Source organism: Procambarus clarkii, chromosome 10 (genome assembly GCF_040958095.1).
Source record: "Procambarus clarkii isolate CNS0578487 chromosome 10, FALCON_Pclarkii_2.0, whole genome shotgun sequence".
NCBI lineage: Eukaryota > Metazoa > Arthropoda > Malacostraca > Decapoda > Cambaridae > Procambarus > Procambarus clarkii.
Genome location: NC_091159.1, coordinates 32679333 through 32697104, shown reverse-complemented (window position 1 = coordinate 32697104; position 17772 = coordinate 32679333). Strand labels below are relative to the sequence as shown.

Here is a 17772-nt window from a genome sequence, read left to right as displayed (position 1 = left end):
GAACGGTATGGTAAACAACACAGCACCATTCTAATGCAATGTCACTCATAATAGTTAAATCCAAATGAAAATAAATCAAAATCTATGTAAATTCCATATGTCAATGCAATCGGAAACATTGAAATAAAATCGTAACATATTTAGTATAGTGTGTGTTGCTCTTAGGTGCAATAGATGGCGCTGTTTCTTAAATTTTTTTTTTTAACTGTCACAGGTGTTGCATTTATACTTATACTTAAGAAATGAACAGTAGGTAAACAACACAGTTTAATTCCAATGCAATGTCACTCAAAATAATTAAATCAAAATGAAAATAAATCAAAATCTATGAAAAACCAATTTATCAATGCAATCGAAAACATTTAAATGGAATTGTAACATAATTAGAATAGCATGTGTGTTGCTATTACATACAACAAAATGCGTTGTTTGAAAAAACCATGTTTTTACCTGTCACAGGTGTGGCATCTATATAGTAGTTATATGAAAACATGCTCGTATTCGAATGGAAAGTTATGTCAAAATTTCAAAGCAGTCGGTGAAGAACTTTTGGAGATTACAGCGTGTGTTGCTCTTACGTCCAACAGATGGAGCTATTTTTCAAAAAAGCATGTTTTTTCTTGTCACAGGTGAAGCATATATATAATAGGTATATAAAAACACGCGTCTATTCGAATGCAACGTTGTGTCAAAATTTCAAAGCAATCGGTAAAGAGGTTTCGAAGATTTCCCTGACATGAAAAACACTTGAAAAACTCAGTTTTCCAAAAGGCTTGTATTTTGTCGCGTTACGAACCCGACTACATCGATGGAGAGTGGAGTAGCGACGTCAGCGCCATCTGTGGGTCTGCTCCCTAAACCCCCAATAATGGACGACGCCATCTGGCGTTGGGAGTATGATACCTGCAAGAGACTCTAGATTTCTGCCTTGGTCAGCCCGATGAGTCGCTGTAGCTGACCTCTGGTGAGGTGGCGCCTAGAAATCAACGCCATCTATTGTGATATGAGGTGTATGTCAATGTCAGAGTACGTAACTGGTATTTCCTATTTTCACAATGTACTGACCAGTTTACTGATGACGTGTCTGTATCTACAGAGGCGACGTAGGGCTGCGGTGGTACGAAGACTGGCAGTCTACCCAGGGCACCCTATTATCTCTCTACTCTATTCTGCTTTACTTGAGCAGTGAGCCGCCGCCGAAGAGGAACTGAGTAGTATCTGCTGTCTGCCTGTGAAATGACAGTGACAGAATTCTGCATATCCCGGGACTGGCTAGAGGAAGAGACGACCGACAGTGAGGTGCTACGGAGGAGTGTAACTAGCTAGTTGCAAGAAGCTCCTGCCAGGGGTTTGCTACCCTTGTATTTGTTGGTGTAGAGGCCCAGCAGCGCGAGGCTGATGTTCTCTGCCAGCACCAGGCTGGAGAGTGATGGTGGGCGTTCACAAGGAGCACCTAGTGAGACTGTAGATAGGCTGGCCCATGGCTAGGGTAGGCTCGTTGGTGTTTCCCAGTACTGGTTGAGGACGGTACTTTGTGTTGAGGAAACACGGAAGTTGATAAGGCTGCATTGCGTTAGCATCGAGGAGCGTTTAGTGTCCTATGAGAGCGTCACATGTGTATATATCAGTGTAGTAATACTTCGATTATGATTTTCTATTTTCTATATAAGGTGATTGGAAAGTGATAATAAGTGAATATATTGATAAAGGATGAAGTGTCGTATTACTTTCAACTCCCCCCATTGTTTTTTTTTTACTTGCATTACCAAGCCTATTCCTTAAAAGCCACTACCGACTTGGGGTCGGATACTAGTACTCTGGTTCCTCCAGCTAAGAACCTGGTTGCGACCCATAGTGGCCGTAACATCCGTCACAGACGTGACAGCTATATTGTATGTAAATAAAATCGCGCTCGGATGCTAATGGAATGTTGTGTGAAAATTTCAAAGCAGTCGATGAATAACTTACGGAGATTAGCGATTTTGAACAAACGAACATTTCCATTTTTATTTATATAGATATATAGGGCGCAACCTTCTTCGGTTTGTTAACATATGTCTAGCTGTCCCTGCAAGGAGAGACAAATCACTAGCTTCCTCAGTCATTATGGCTATAGTTTTCCTAGAGAGGACAACTAGGCACTCCTCCCCACCAGTGGCAAAAACACCCACCGCAAGAGAGGTATTGTCAACAGAACCGAGGCATTCAAAATCAGAGCAACAACAACAGCAAGAAAATAGGAGAAGGCAACACATTAGGGGCGATCCGAGTTATCACCAGCGAGAACACATTTGCCACCATAGATGCCGATACAGCACAAGCCCTGAGATGGAAACACCCACCCAGAGCTTAATGTGATGACAGTGTTCCACTAGTAGGTGTCACTAGAGCAGAAACCCCCTGTGTGTGCTCGAATCCAAGGTGCACAAAGCAGCTTTATCCTTCCCGCCAGGATCAGCAGGCGGGTTCACAGGTTTAAAACCCATCCACATCAAACAAATGCTCAACCCTGTACTGGGAGACATTGCACAGGACCTCCTGGTGGAACTAACTATATATTCTCCAACACATGTCTAGCTGGCAACACACCAGAGACCATACGGCCTCTTTTTTGGAGCTACCCTCTGTGCCATGAGGAAAAGGGATAGAGGAATCAGACCGATAACTGTGGGCAATTCACTTCAGCGCCTCGTCGCTAAGGCTGCTGCTAGAACAGTTAGCCAGGCAGCAGCAGACATGCTGAAGCCAAAACAGCTTGGGTTTAATATTCCCCAAGGGTGTGAGGCAGCGGCTAATACAGTTAAAGCCTACATTGCCAACATTACAGACGGAAAAAACCTGATAAAATTGGATTTTAAAAATGCTTTCAATCTGGTAAGAAGGGATGCAGTACTACGTGTGGTTCATCTTTTCTTTCTTCCCTATACCCGTTTGTAAACTCGTGCTACAGCAAGAAACCTACACACACATGAGTAGGTTGGCCTTATGAAAAACTCCCCAGACACAAAGCAGAATCCTTGAAGGAAACTAACGTCGTCAATGTCTTCAAATGCCCACTTGAGGAGTGTAAGCCCCAAAGAACTCAATATATAGGTAAGACAACAACGTCTCTTTAAAAAGAGATTAATAATGCATAAACAACAGGGCTCCATAAAGGAACATATAATCTCCTCTCACAATCAGACCATCACCAGAGAAATCTTAACAAACAACACAGAAATCATCGATAGATACAGCGATAGCAGGCGGCTCGACATCTGCGAGGCACTACATATCAAAATGTCAACTCCAGCAATCCACAGCCAAATAATGCACAACTATATTCTACCCACGTCAAGACTCCGAACCAATATAGAAGCATCAAGAGGAACTATGGGCCAATAGGCCCATACTTTCTCTAGATTTACATACTTCAGTAGATTTGATTAATTCAAATCTACTCAGCCCGATGGAATCATTGCTTCCCTGGACGTCGAATTCCTATTTACCAACGTCCCAGTCGACACAACCATAGGAATGATACTGGACAGAGTATACAGAGACGAGAGCACCCCCAAATTAGACATACCCGAGCCACACTTGAAGAGTCTTATCGAAGCATGTACAAAGGAAGCCCTTTTCATCAGTCCACAAGGAGACATGTATCTACAAATAGACGGAGTAGCAATGGGCTCTCCATTAGGAGTTTTATTTGCTAATTTTTATATGGGAACTATCGAAGACAAAGTCTTCAGTAGCAGACAAAAGCCAACCGTATATTGCCATTATGTCGATGACATATTCATCATAGTAAAAGACTCAGACGAACTAATTGATCTAAAAAGTCATCTAGAGAGAGAGTCAGTACTCCGATTTACACATGAAAATAGTGAAAAATAACAGTCTACCATTCTTGGATGTACTAATAACAAAAACAGGAACCTCTTTAAGCACCTACGTATATACCAAGCCCACCAACATAGGATTATGCCTGAACGGTAGAAGTGAGTGCCCCCAAAGATACAAAGCCAGTGTTCTCAATGTTTATATTCGCCGAGCGCTTACCCACTGCTCCGAATGGAGCAACGTGAGTAGAGAGTTTGAAAGAATAACACAGGTATTGGTGAGCAACGGATATAGCAACACGGAAATAAACGCTGCTATAAGAAGACACTTGGACCGTTGGTATAATTCAGAACCTAGAACAGAAACCACAACACCTCCAATAAAATTATATTACAAATCAACCATGCACAGAGAACATAAAAAAGAGGAAAGAATAATGAAAGAAATAATCCGTAAAGGAGTAAAAAGCATTACTCCTAACCAAAACATAAACCTGATAATATTCTACAAAACCAAGAAGACTTCCGAACTCCTTATCAAAAACAGCCCGAAGCCGACGGAGAACCCTCTACAGCAGTCAAGCGTTGTATACATGTACACTTGCCCCCACGAAGGATGTAACCTTCAATCTAAGTACATAGATATGATGTCGACCAAGCAGACGAGGCGTTTGACATGTCATCTTCAATCCGGTGCCCCCAGGAATCACATGAGACAAGCCCATGACATCACTCTAACAAGAGAAATGTTGAACAAAAATACCTATATAAAAGACAAAACCCAAGATGCAAGAAGATTACAAATTCTTGAGGCAATTCACATAAGAATAGAACAACCTACGATGAACACCCAAATCACGGAACTATTTACTCTACCCACCATGAGAGTAAGGACAAGACCAGAACATAACGATGCCAACACAGAAGACAATGTTCAACATAACAGGTTAATTACACCTGATTAATCTTTGTATAATAGGAACTGCCTCGTATGGGCCAATGGGCCTTATATAATAAATATATATATATATATATATATATATATATATATATATATATATATATATATATATATATATATATATATGTATATATATATATATATATATATATATGTATATATATATATATATATATATGTATATATATATATATATATATATATATATATATATGTATGTATATATATATATATATATATATATGTATATATATATATATATATATGTATATATATATATATGTATATATATATATATATATATATATATATGTATATATATATATATATATATATATATATATATATATATATATATATATATATATATATATATATATATATATATATATATATATATACATGACTCGAACCACGGACCCCACGAGTAGGGGACAGAAACACACACACACACATCTGGTAGGGGGCCTGGTAGCCTGGTGGATAGCGTGCAAGACTCGTAATTCTGTGGCGCGGGTTCGATTCCCGCACGAGGCAGAAACAAATGGGCAAAGTTTCTTTCACCCTTAATGCCCCTGTTACCTAGCAGTAAATAGGTACCTGGGAGTTAGTCAGCTGTCACGGGCTGCTTCCTGGTGTGTGTGTGTGTGTGTGTGTGTGTGTGTGTGTGTGTGTGTGTGTGTGTGTGTGTGTGTGTGTGTGTGTGTGTGTGTGTGTGTGTATGGTGTGGGAAAAAAGTAGTTAGTAAACAGTTGATTGACAGTTGAGAGGCGGGCTGAAAGAGCAAAACTCAACCCCCGCAAACACAACTAGGTGAACAACTAGGTGAACACACACACACATACATGTATGGAATGTTCTATATATGGAAAATATATATATGTTAGTAAATGGAATGCACTAGGAAGTGATGTAGTGGAGGCTGACTCCATTCACAGTTTCAAATGTAGATATGATAGAGCCCAGTAGGCTCAGGAATCTGAACACCAGTAGATTGACTGTTGAGAGGCGGGAACAAAGAGCCAGAGCTCAACCCCCGTAAGCGCAACTAGGTGAGTACACACACACACACACACACACACACACACACACACACACACACACACACACACAAGAAGGGGGCCTGGTGGCTGAGTGGACAGCGCTCGGGAGTTTTTTATCCTGATGCACTTTTTCACCTAGCACTAAATAGGTACCTGAGAATTAGTTATTACGGGCTGCTTCCTGGGGGTATGTGTGAAACAAATTGATCGATTGGCAGTTGAGAGTCGGGCCAAAAGAGCCAGAGCTCAACCCCTGCAAGCACAACTAGGTGAATAAAACTAGGTGAATACACACACAAACAAACATTCACACCCTAACCTGCATACAATGCAAGCTGATGGAGAAGATTGTGCGAAAAAAAAGTAGTGGAGCATCTGGAGCGAAGGAACTTTGTAACACAGCATCAACATGGGTTCAGGGATGGCAGGTCCTGCCTCACAGGGTTACTTGAATTCTACGACCAGGTAACAAAAATAAGGCAAGAAAGATAAGGGTGGGCAGACTGCAAATTTTTGGATTGTCAGAAAGCCTTTGATACAATGCCACACAAGAGGGTAGTGCGAAAGTTGGAGATGCAGGCTGGAGTGAAAGGGAAGGTACTCCGGTGGATAGAGGAGTACCTAAGCAACAGGAGACAACGAGTCTGTGTGAGGGGTGAGGTCTCAGATTGGCGAGACGTCACAAGTGGAGTCCCGCAGGGGTCAGTCCTTGGACCTATACTGTTTCAGGTATATGTAAATGATCTCCCAGAAGGTATAGATTCGTTCCACTCAATGTTTGCCGACGATGCAAAAATTATGAGGAGGATTGAAACAGAGGATGATAGTAGGAGGCTACAAGATGACCTGGATAGACTGAGTGAATGGTCCAACAAATGGCTGTTGAAGTTCAACCCGAGTAAATGCAAAGTAATGAAACTAGGAAGTGGAAACAGGAGGCCAGGCACAGGATACAGAATAGGAGATGAAGTACTTAATGAAACAGACAGAGAGAAAGATCTAGGAGTTGATACCACACCAAACCTGTCTCCTGAAGCCCACATAAAGAGAATAACGTCTGCGGCATATGCGAGGCTGGCTAACATCAGAACGGCGTTCAGGAACCTGTGTAAGGAATCATTCAGAATCTTGTACACCACATATGTAAGACAAATCCTGGAGTATGCGGCCCCAGCATGGAGCCCGTACCTTGTCAAGCACAAGACGAATCTGGAAAAAGTCCAAAAGTATGCTACTAGACTAGTCCCAGAACTAAGAGGCATGAGTTATGAGGAAAGGCTGCGGAAAATGCACCTTACGACACTGGAAGACAGAAGAGTAAGGGGGACATGATCACAACCTACAAAATCCTCAGGGGAATCGACAGGGTTTAACAAGGATGAACTATTCGACATTGGTGGGACGCGAACAAGGGGACACAGGTGGAAGCTGAGTACCCAAATGAGCCACAGGGACGTTAGAAAGAACTTTTTCAGTGTCAGAGTAGTTAGTAAATGGAATGCACTAGGAAGTGATGTGGTGGAGGCTGACTCCATACACAGTTTCAAATGTAGATATGATAGAGCCCAGTAGGCTCAGGAATCTGTACACCAGTTGATTGAGGGTTGAGAGGCGGGACCAAAGAGCCAAAGCTCAACCCCCGCAAGCACAATTAGGTGAGTACAATTAGGTGAGTACAATTAGGTGAGTACACACACACGTGCACAGACACTCACATCCAGTGTGAGGAGATAAGCAGAGAAACAGTATAAAAATGATATAGCAAATAAACCCTAAGACGAACCAAAACTGCTCCACAACAATGTTAGGAAGATAACAACAAAGAAATAACAGGTTGTGAAACTTAAAACGGGTGAGGACAGGTACACAGAGATGACAAAGAGGTATATGAAGAACTCAAAAAGAGATTCCAGGAGGTCTTCACAACAGAACGAGATGAAGTCCTTGAGCTAGGAGAGGTTGCAGTAAACCAGGAGGCCATTGAAGGGTTCCAAATTATCAGAGATGGGGTAAAAAGGCATCTGTAGGACCTGTACGTGAGAAAGGCTGTTGGTTCGGACGGAATCTCACCATGGGCACTGAAAGAGTGCACAGACGTACTTTGCTTGCCACTCTCCACGGTGTATAGTAGATCACAGGGAGACAGGAGACTTGCCAGAAATGTGGAAGATGGCTAATGTGGTCCCAATATACAAAAAGGGTGACAGGCAAGAGGTACTGAACTACAGGGCAGTGTCTTTTACGTGTATACCATGCAAGATGATGGAGAAGAGAGTGAGAAAAAACTTAGTAGCACATCTGGAGAGAAGGGACTGCGTGACACACCACCAGCATGGATTCAGGAATGGTAAATCTTTCCTAACAGGCTTAATAGAATTCTACGATCAGGTGACAAAGACCAAGCAAGAAACAAAAGGTTGGGCAGACTGCATTTTCTTGGGCTGTTGGAAAGCCTTTGACACAGCACCCCATAAGAGGCTGATCCATAAGTTGGAGAAACAGGCACGATTAACTGGTAGGGTGCTCCAGTGGATAAGGGTGCTCCAGTGGCTCCTAATTAAGCAATTGAAAGCAGAGAGTTACTGTGAGGGGTGAGATCTCAGATTGGCGTGAAGTCACAAGCGGAGTTCTACAGGGTTCTGTACTAGGACCTATCGTTTTTCTGATATACGTAAATTATCTCCCAGAGGGTATAGACTCATTCCTCTCAATGTTTGCTGATGATGCCAAAATTATGAGAAGGATTAAGACTGAGGACAGCTTGAGGCTTCGAGAAGACCTAGAAGCCTAGTAGTGAATGCTGATGAGTGACGACCGTAGAGTTGTTTACGTAACTATTTTTTTGTTGAACAGGTGACGTATCTCCCAATCCTGAGCACTCTAGGTGCAAACTCTGTGAGCGGGAACTGCGGCATGATCTTCCACACTACATCACTGAATGCCCAGTTATTAGACCATTCAGACCCGTTGGCATGAGGTACTCAGAGCTTTGCAATTACTTTATTCATTCTCGTGTTCTTGAAGATATCCTCATATTGCACCTAAAATTTGCCAGTGCAGGCCACTGAGTATATGGCCCTGTATGACTAACCATCCTGCGAGATGGGGACTTTTAGTATCACTGCTCCCTTATTCACTCCTATGTTGATGATAATATCCTCATAATGCCCCCAGAGTTTGCCAGTGCAAACTACTTAACACACATGCCTTTTTATGACTAACCATCCTGTGTGATGGGGATTTTATAGCACCACGTAGCTAGCTTTTGACACTGTACTTCCCTTCATATAGTCTAGAGAAGCTGCACAAATGTAGATGTACCTAATGTGTTAATAAAAAATGTACTGTTTGAAAATATATTTGATATTCTGTTTAAAGCTATGCTGTGTACACATTGAACGATTATATTAATACAGGAAATAGTTAAACAATAAATTGGTAACAATCCTCAGTAATGGGTTATTTAAAAAAAAAAAAAACTATCAATTATCTACAAAATTATGAAAAAAGCTTGAAAAAAAACCATTCTCTTGGAAGTACGAACAATATTTCACAATCGTTTCTACTACTTCTACTAGTAATACTTCTACTAGTAATATTTCTAATGCTACTATTACTATTACTGTTATTACTACTTCTATCACTTTTCTTGTTCTTCTTCTCTTACTGATCCTCCTCTTATTATTGCGTTCCTCTGCTGTTGTAATTTTATTGTATTCATCTAATCCTTTCTACTGCTACTACTACAATTATTCTTGCTACAAATATTATTACTACAGCATTTCTTATCTAACTATTATTATCTATTTGTATAACTTTGAAATTTCTGATAATTCTACTACTAAATTAGTGGAAATAGCAATGTTAATTTTAATGATGCAAGTATTACTAGTATTACTAATACTAAACTTTGAGTACAATGTAGCTGCTGACAAGTGTTGAAAGTAACCTTCATCACTATGAACATAATGTAGTGAACATTATATATATATATATATATATATATATATATATATATATATATATATATATATATATATATATATATATATATATATATAAATATATATATATATATATATATATATATATAAATTGTCATGACACAAAAAGACTGCTGCAGACCAGCACTGGAATTGTGAATTTAACTACTATTTATATAGTGTAGTTAAATGGATGGATGATGGATAAATGAGACTGATGGATGCCAAACTACCAGTGGTAGATCACTATACAGTGTGACCTTCCAGACGATGAATACAGTGCATTATACCACCTATGTAAAGTGTGACCAATATGAGTACAGTATACTAACAGATCAGTGTAGAGTGTAACCTTCAGAGCTATGAGCACATTGTAGTAGCAGATTAGTGTACAGTTTGACCTTTATCACTGTGGTCTACCAGGGTACAGTGTGATCTTCAGGTATATAAATACAATATAGTAGCTGAATAGTGTGCAGTGTGTCCTTTAAGAATATAAATAAAGTGTAGTTTCTGACCCTTGCAGTGAGCATTATGATCTTGAATACTATGAATACAGTAGTGATTGATCAGTATACAGTGTGACCTTTAGTACTGTGAAAATCGTAGTGATTAACCAGTATACAGTGTGACCTTCTGTACTGTGAATACAATGAAGTGATTGACCAGAATACAGTGTGACCTTTCAAGAGTATGAATATAGTTTAAGTAGCTGACTAGTGTACAACGTAACGTCAACAGTCTGCAATTTATCTTTTGTCACACTGGGAAGAAAATCTGTCATTATGTCATGATTGATTAAAATTGTCCAGCTCAAAAGTATCATTAAGGCGTTAAACAAATCCAGAATTAACGTACACAAAAGTTACTCTGCAGAGTGAAATGTGAATGTCACATAAAAGTTACGTTTGGTGTTGAGGAATGTTGCACGTTCTGGCTCTCGTTTGTTCGGAACTGACAGTCCCAGTGAACAGATCCCAGTGGGGACAATATCCATGGGTAATGGTAATTTAATTCTGAATCACGGTTTTCAACACTGAACGTTGAAGTAACGCTGATAAAGTTGAGCCAACGTTTCTGTTTGATATTGTTCCCATTGGGCTAATCAATCTCACATTATGGGTCTCAATACGTTGACATTCCTGGTTTAATTAATGGTATATACTCAATTCTGCAACGTGTCAAACCCATTAAAATAAATTCAAAGTGTACTTGACTACGTGCAACCTTTTGTGACCACCCGAAAAAATGCATAAGTTATCACTTTTCAAATGTTTTAACTCCCTAATACGAAACATTGGTCAAAATTACGAAAACAGTTTTTATTATATTTTGAGACATTTTGTGCGACACGAACAACAAACTGGTCCTCATGGACTGTCACAATGGAACTTCCTTGCGCACTGCAAGTGAATACTAAGCTAAAATGAAAAACAAAAAATATGTACAAAAATAAAACACTTACCGTCAGTGCCAACAGTAGATTAACATTGCAATGTTAAGTCAATAACACCTGATTAGTTGATTGATCCAGCGAGCGACCAATCTGTGCACGTCCCATCACCGCCAGGGGCTCCACCCATTACCTCATGGCCACACCATCACCGCCACTAATCAAAGCAATACCTCATACCATTTCCTTATTTCTTAATCACACGCTTAACTTTCCCCCTCTTATTAAATAATTTTCTTGCTTTCTTTCCATATATTTCGTTTCCTTTCTTTGAAATGATATCGGAATGATGGCCTTAACGGGGCCACCCCAGTAACCGGGAGGTGTGTGGTGGTGGGTGTAGGAAGAGGGTTGAGGACTCACTTGGAAGGATAGGCGTCAGATGGCACGATAGAGGCGAGTCACCACAGGCAGCAGATTCTTGCTGGGAGCAGGTTGCATGCTGTGGCACTGGGTGGCGCCTTCCGTTCGACGGGGGGCGGGGGAGGGTAACGCCCTATCTTCTCTTGTTGCTGGTGCTGCTGGTGTCCCTCCCGTCCGTCATAGTCGTCGCCAGGTCATCGGCAGCATGGAAAAAAAGATGGAAATAAAGCTCAGATGTCAAACGTCAGGAAGAGGGCCTCACACACCCACACGCAGCAGCAACAACAAACTTCTCACCAGAGGCTAAGCAAAGAGAAAACGTGGATCTGAGAATGAAAGAAAACGATGCGACACGCTGCAGTAATATCCATGGCAACGCTAGTAAACAACCCGGTGGGGGCCAGACCAGGCCATCGAGCGCGGCCACACACCAAGAGAGAGAGAGGGCCACACCGGGAGTGCCATGCTGGGCGCGGGCCACACACACACACACACTGCAGGGGCGTGATCGATCCATACTGGAGCGTCTCACCGCCCAGCTGGTCGGTCTGGCCACTTCGGCACCACTACACACTCACAACCTGTCTTGCTCACACCCGTTAATTTGTTATATCATTCTGAATGGCTGTCTCCAATACCTTCTGGAGATAGGGTGCCTGTTTACTTAGTATATATTAGAACTGTAATCTGTGTGTGTTGTAGAGAAATTAATTGAGAGAGAAAGAGAGAGAGAGAGAGAGAGAGAGAGAGAGAGAGAGAGAGAGAGAGAGAGAGAGAGAGAGAGAGAGAGAGAGAGAGAGAGAGAGAGAGAGAGAGAGAGAGAGAGAGAGAGAGAGAGAGAGAGAGAGAGAGAGAGAGAGAGAGAGTGTGGCAGTCAGACGTAAAAAAAGAAAGACAGAAAGAGAGTAATAGACAGAAAGAGAGATATAAACAACAAGAGAGAAATAAACAACGAGAGAGAAATAGACAGAAAAAGAGGCAGTGAACGTAAGAGAGAGAGAGAGAGAGAGAGAGAGAGCCACTAAACAAGACTCACATAAGCAAGGCTGCACCACTATAGGAGGTGAAGACTGTGAGTGCAGGACCCTTCAGGTTGCAACACAATCTCGCACGGTCACCAGGCAACACCATACCCTGGCACACGGGGGGTATCCTCGGGCACCAGGCTGAGGTCCGAGGCAAGGAGTCACTAGCAGGATCTGGTGAGCGAGCTGGCTGGAGTCACCAGGGAGACTGTGGGCGCTCCCGCTCCTCCACTCCCGCTTACCAGACCTTGCCTCCTACAGCGCCGCCCTCACTCTGGCCGGGCGCCTCGCCTCTACCTGCTGGGGCTGCTGCTGGTTGGTGGTGGACGGGTTATGATGGTGTGGTATGGTGTGGTGGTGTGGTATGGTAGTGTAGAGGTTGTAATGGTGTGTTATGGTTGTGTGGTGGTGTGGTATGGTTGTGCTGTCGGCGGAAGGGGGGGGGGTGATAGTATTATTTTATGGTGTTGGTTTAAGATAGTGTGGTATGGTGGTATTGTGGGTGATAATGTTGTTGGAATGACGATGGTATTGTGGCGGTGATGACGAAGGTGTTGTTGGGGGTGGGTGGGCTGGGAGTAGTGATGGTGTTGTTGGGGGTGATGGTGATGGTGGTATGATACCATTTTGTTTACCCTCCAAACTATTATCGTCCTATGCTGGGTGCGATTTTCGTCTCCAGGGAGCGTGAGTGACAATGAGTAACGGCGTATATAGAGTGAGGGAGCGTTGCAATGAGTCGGTGAGTGAAGTGTGGATGAAGAGTCGCGGAGGACGGAAGCTCTCCGCCTCACCTACGGAAATACTCGGAAATACTACGGAAAGTTCTTGTCAACGTCATTGGTGTAAATTTGCTCCAAATGACAAAAGCGACTTTATTTTAGTTATCAATGTCTCTATGCACGTTAATTAACCACCAGTCCTGTCTATTGGGAATACCAAGAGATGAATTCATAACGCCAGTTTCTAGTTCAGTTAATAGTGACTCAACTCTAGCTAACATTCCAATAATCCAATTATAGTTCAGTTGCCAACGGTTCCATTCTAGCTCAACTACCAGTAATATTACTCAGTTTCAAGTTCCAACAATACGACTGTAGTTATAAGTAACATGTGTTACAATGTTTAACATGTGTTTAGGGTGAATATTTAGACTAGGATGTTTAATATTTAATGAAGTAATATTTAAGTGGTTCTACAGAGTTTTTCACGTAACGTCAAGATAGTCTTCGATAATGGTCTGATGTTGTTTCTGTGGTCATCTCGTCAGCATCACCTTGTGACTTGAGTTAGCCAATATGAGACATCTTGGAATATTAGGTAGCAAAGCTTTCACGCGTGATTTGCCTTTCAGCGAACACTGTTGGTTTTGAGGTAACTGATCGAGCACATTTACCTATGAACTCTGCATTCAACCTTGACCCCATCGTCTTCAGTGAGTCGTGTTAAGAACCAGGCAAATTAGTTTTGAGAAGGAACAATTACCAGTGCTGAACGGTCACTTGTGAGTAGTACTTGACAGGTACAGGACTATCTGTGGCATGACTAAGGACAGACGAAAAGAGGCTTTGCAGCATATAAATGTAGTGTTAAGACATTGATAGTTGAGTAAATTATGATAGTCACTCGGTAAAGCAGTTTTATGTAATTGAACGACCATTCCATGTCGATATCACGAGAACACCAGGAGGACTAGTAGTAGCCATATACTCCTATATATACCAGGAGTATATATATATATATATATATATATATATATATATATATATATATATATATATATATATATATATATATATATATATATATATATATATATATATATATATATATATATATATATTACGTTGATTACCTAGAACGTTGTTACAGGTTCGTGCCAATAGGCTCGGAGACTCTGGGCGCCTGGGGTAAATGTGCACTTAAGTTCCTGAAGCAGCTGGGCGAGGGACTCATTGGGAAGACTAGAGACCCAAGAGCGGCCAGTTGTATGTTCCAGCGCCTCAGTGTCGCTGTTCAGAGGGGAAATGCGTGCTGTATCTTGGGTACGCACCCGACCCCCGAGGAGCTGGACGAGGTCTTCGAACACTGACTGGTATATTGTTATATTGTTATAAAAGTGTGTGTTTTCTGTGAACTGTAGCATTGCAATAAAATCAAATAAAAAATAATAATAGGGGTGGTAGGAGAGGAAAAGATTAAAGTATTCAGTGAGAATCCACAAGGTCTTCTCTGAACACTATTTATTTTCTTCTTCGAGGATGTGGGTCCCTTTAATCAAACCAGTGGTGGTACCCCTATATATATATATATATATATATATATATATATATATATATATATATATATATATATATATATATATATATATATATATATATATATATATATATATATATATATATATATATATATATATATATATATATATATATATATGTCGTACCTAGTAGCCAGAACGCACTTCTCTGCCTACTATGCAAGGCCCGATTTGCCTAATAAGCCAAATTTTCCTGAATTAATATATTTTCTCTAATTTTTTTCTTATGAAATGATAAAGCTACCCATTTCATTATGTATGAGGTCAATTTTTTTTTATTGGAGTTAAAATTAACGTAGCTATATGACCGAACCTAACCAACCCTACCTAACCTATCTTTATAGGTTAGGTTTGGTTAGGTAGCCGAAAAAGTTAGGTTAGGTTAGGTTAGGTAGGTTAGGTAGTCGAAAAACAATTAATTCATGAAAACTTGGCTTATTAGGCAAATCGGGCCTTGCATAGTAGGCTGAGAAGTGCGTTCTGGCTACTAGGTACGACATATATATATATATATATATATATATATATATATATATATATATATATATATATATATATATATATATATATATATATATATATATATATATATATATATATATATATATATATATATATATATATATATATATTTTTTTTTTTTTTTTTTAATATAATAGGGAAGGGAGTACCACCTCTGGCTGGAAGAAGGGGGACCCATAGCCTCGGAGGAAACCACACATAACGCATTGGAGGGAATGTAGGTCCCCTCCAATACAGTTTCTGTGTGCTTTTCTCCTACCACCCCCTTCCTTTTTTTTTTTCCTTTATTGTGTATTTAAAGGTTACAAAACATACAAGACAAATGCCTAAAGGTTATGGATCTCTTGAAGCTCCTCCGCTTCTGGACAGGAACCGAGGACGCAGCAAGCATTTCCCCTCTGGATCGCCACACTGAGACGCTGAAACAAAAAACTGGAAGCCCTTGGGTCTCTGGTGACGTCAATGAGCTTGGAACCCAATTCCTTGAGAAATCCCAAGGCACTCTTGCCCCATGGGCCATGCGTCTCAGATGCTATGGGAACAAATATATATATATAATATATATATATATATATATATATATATATATATATATATATATATATATATATATATATATATATATATATATATATGTCGTACCTAGTAGCCAGAACGCACTTCTCAGCCTACTATGCAAGGCCCGATTTGCCTAATAAGCCAAGTTTTCATGAATTAATTGTTCTTCGACTACCTAACCTACCTAACCTAACCTAACCTAACTTTTTCGGTTACCTAACCGAACCTAACCTATAAAGATAGGTTAGGTTAGGTTAGGTAGGGTTGGTTAGGTTTGGTCATATATCTACGTTAATTTTAACTCCAATAAAAAAAGTTGACCTCATACATAATGAAATGGGTAGCTTTATCATTTCATAAGAAAAAAAATAGAGAAAATATATTAATTCAGGAAAACTTGGCTTATTAGGCAAATCGGGCCATGCATAGTAGGCTGAGAAATGCGTTCTGGCTACTAGGTACGACATATATATATATATATATATATATATATATATATATATATATATATATATATATATATATATATATATATATATATATATAGCTAAGTCTCTCCAAGTCTTCTCCTCTCCCACTAATTCTCAAGACTCTACCGTAAAGAAGTAGTTTCCTTTAAGGGTATCTCCCATTAATTCACAACACTCCACCGTAAAGAAGTAGTTTCATATGAAGAAAAGTTCAAATTCAAGACTTGTGTCATCAAAGAATTCATGTATTTCTTTTTAAGGGCGCTAAATCGCTTACTTAATATTCATGACTTGAAATTTACAAAGCAGTAAATCCCCACTATTGCGTTTTAAGCAGTCCCATATCTCTTCGTAACCCGAGCACCTTTCTTCATTGTACTACACACTGGAGAGAATAAAGTATCTTATATCAACAACACATGCTCAATACAAGTTTAATCATGTTACCCATGCACTACAAACCAAAGAAAATGTAAACGTCTGACCATAAAGCACCTTCACAGAGTTTCCTGCCTAACTGGATTAAATGTTCTACGTTCTTCCAAAGACCATGCATAACACTGTACTATTTTTTGTCCTGTATAGTGTAAATAACTTATAGGATCATATATATTGTAAATATTTATTGCAATTTTAACCTTTAGCCTAAAAGATTTGATTATAATTAATTTTTATTTTTACGCAATATCCATTGAATTTAATATTAGCATGCTAATATTAACTCAAAGCAATTTAGGGTAAAACAACTATAATAGTCATGGGCAAGGGAGGGATATATATATATATATACCCTGAAAGGTGTATACCTCTGTCTTGATCATAACTCCGGACAAACAGAAAACTATCGTTGAATATACACAGAGAAAAGAGCAATTTCTCTTGATATATCTGGCGTCCTTGTGTCTGGGACAGGAAACTTACTCATCAAGGTGTCCTCTGGCCAATAATAGACCTTCCCCAGGATGCATATCACAACAGTTCTCTAACTCTCGGTGTCTTATTTACTGCTAGATATGATATGGGGATCAGGGGGGATCAAATGAAAGGAAAAGTGCCCAAAAGTCTCGACCTGTCTGGGAATCGAACATTGTATTCAGGAGTAGACATCCTACGTAACCAAATTTCAAGAATCAATGATAATAGATGTTAATCTAACAGCATAAGCGTTCAAGCATTGTGTCAGACTAGAAAGAAAAATTAATTTTGGAGAATTAATTTTTCAATTACCATCGACAGCAAAAAGAAACATA

General features: G+C 40.0%; 1 protein-coding gene across 3 annotated transcripts in view; it reads right to left on the bottom strand.

The window, feature by feature from the left end:
- Positions 1–12913, bottom strand: part of LOC138349563 (uncharacterized) — a 33543-nt gene extending 20630 nt beyond the window's left edge. The window contains exons 1-2 of one of the 3 annotated variants that reach the window (XM_069321825.1): positions 12664–12913; positions 11628–11782 (exon numbers count right to left, since the gene is read on the bottom strand). The gene's annotated coding sequence lies outside the window, so the exon portion shown is untranslated. Of the gene's footprint in view, positions 1–11276; positions 11543–11627; positions 11783–11924; positions 12145–12663 lie in introns of those variants that run through there. The other 2 variants (XM_069321826.1, XM_069321827.1) reach the window with 2 other exon arrangements.
- Positions 12914–17772: the final 4859 nt, after the last annotated feature.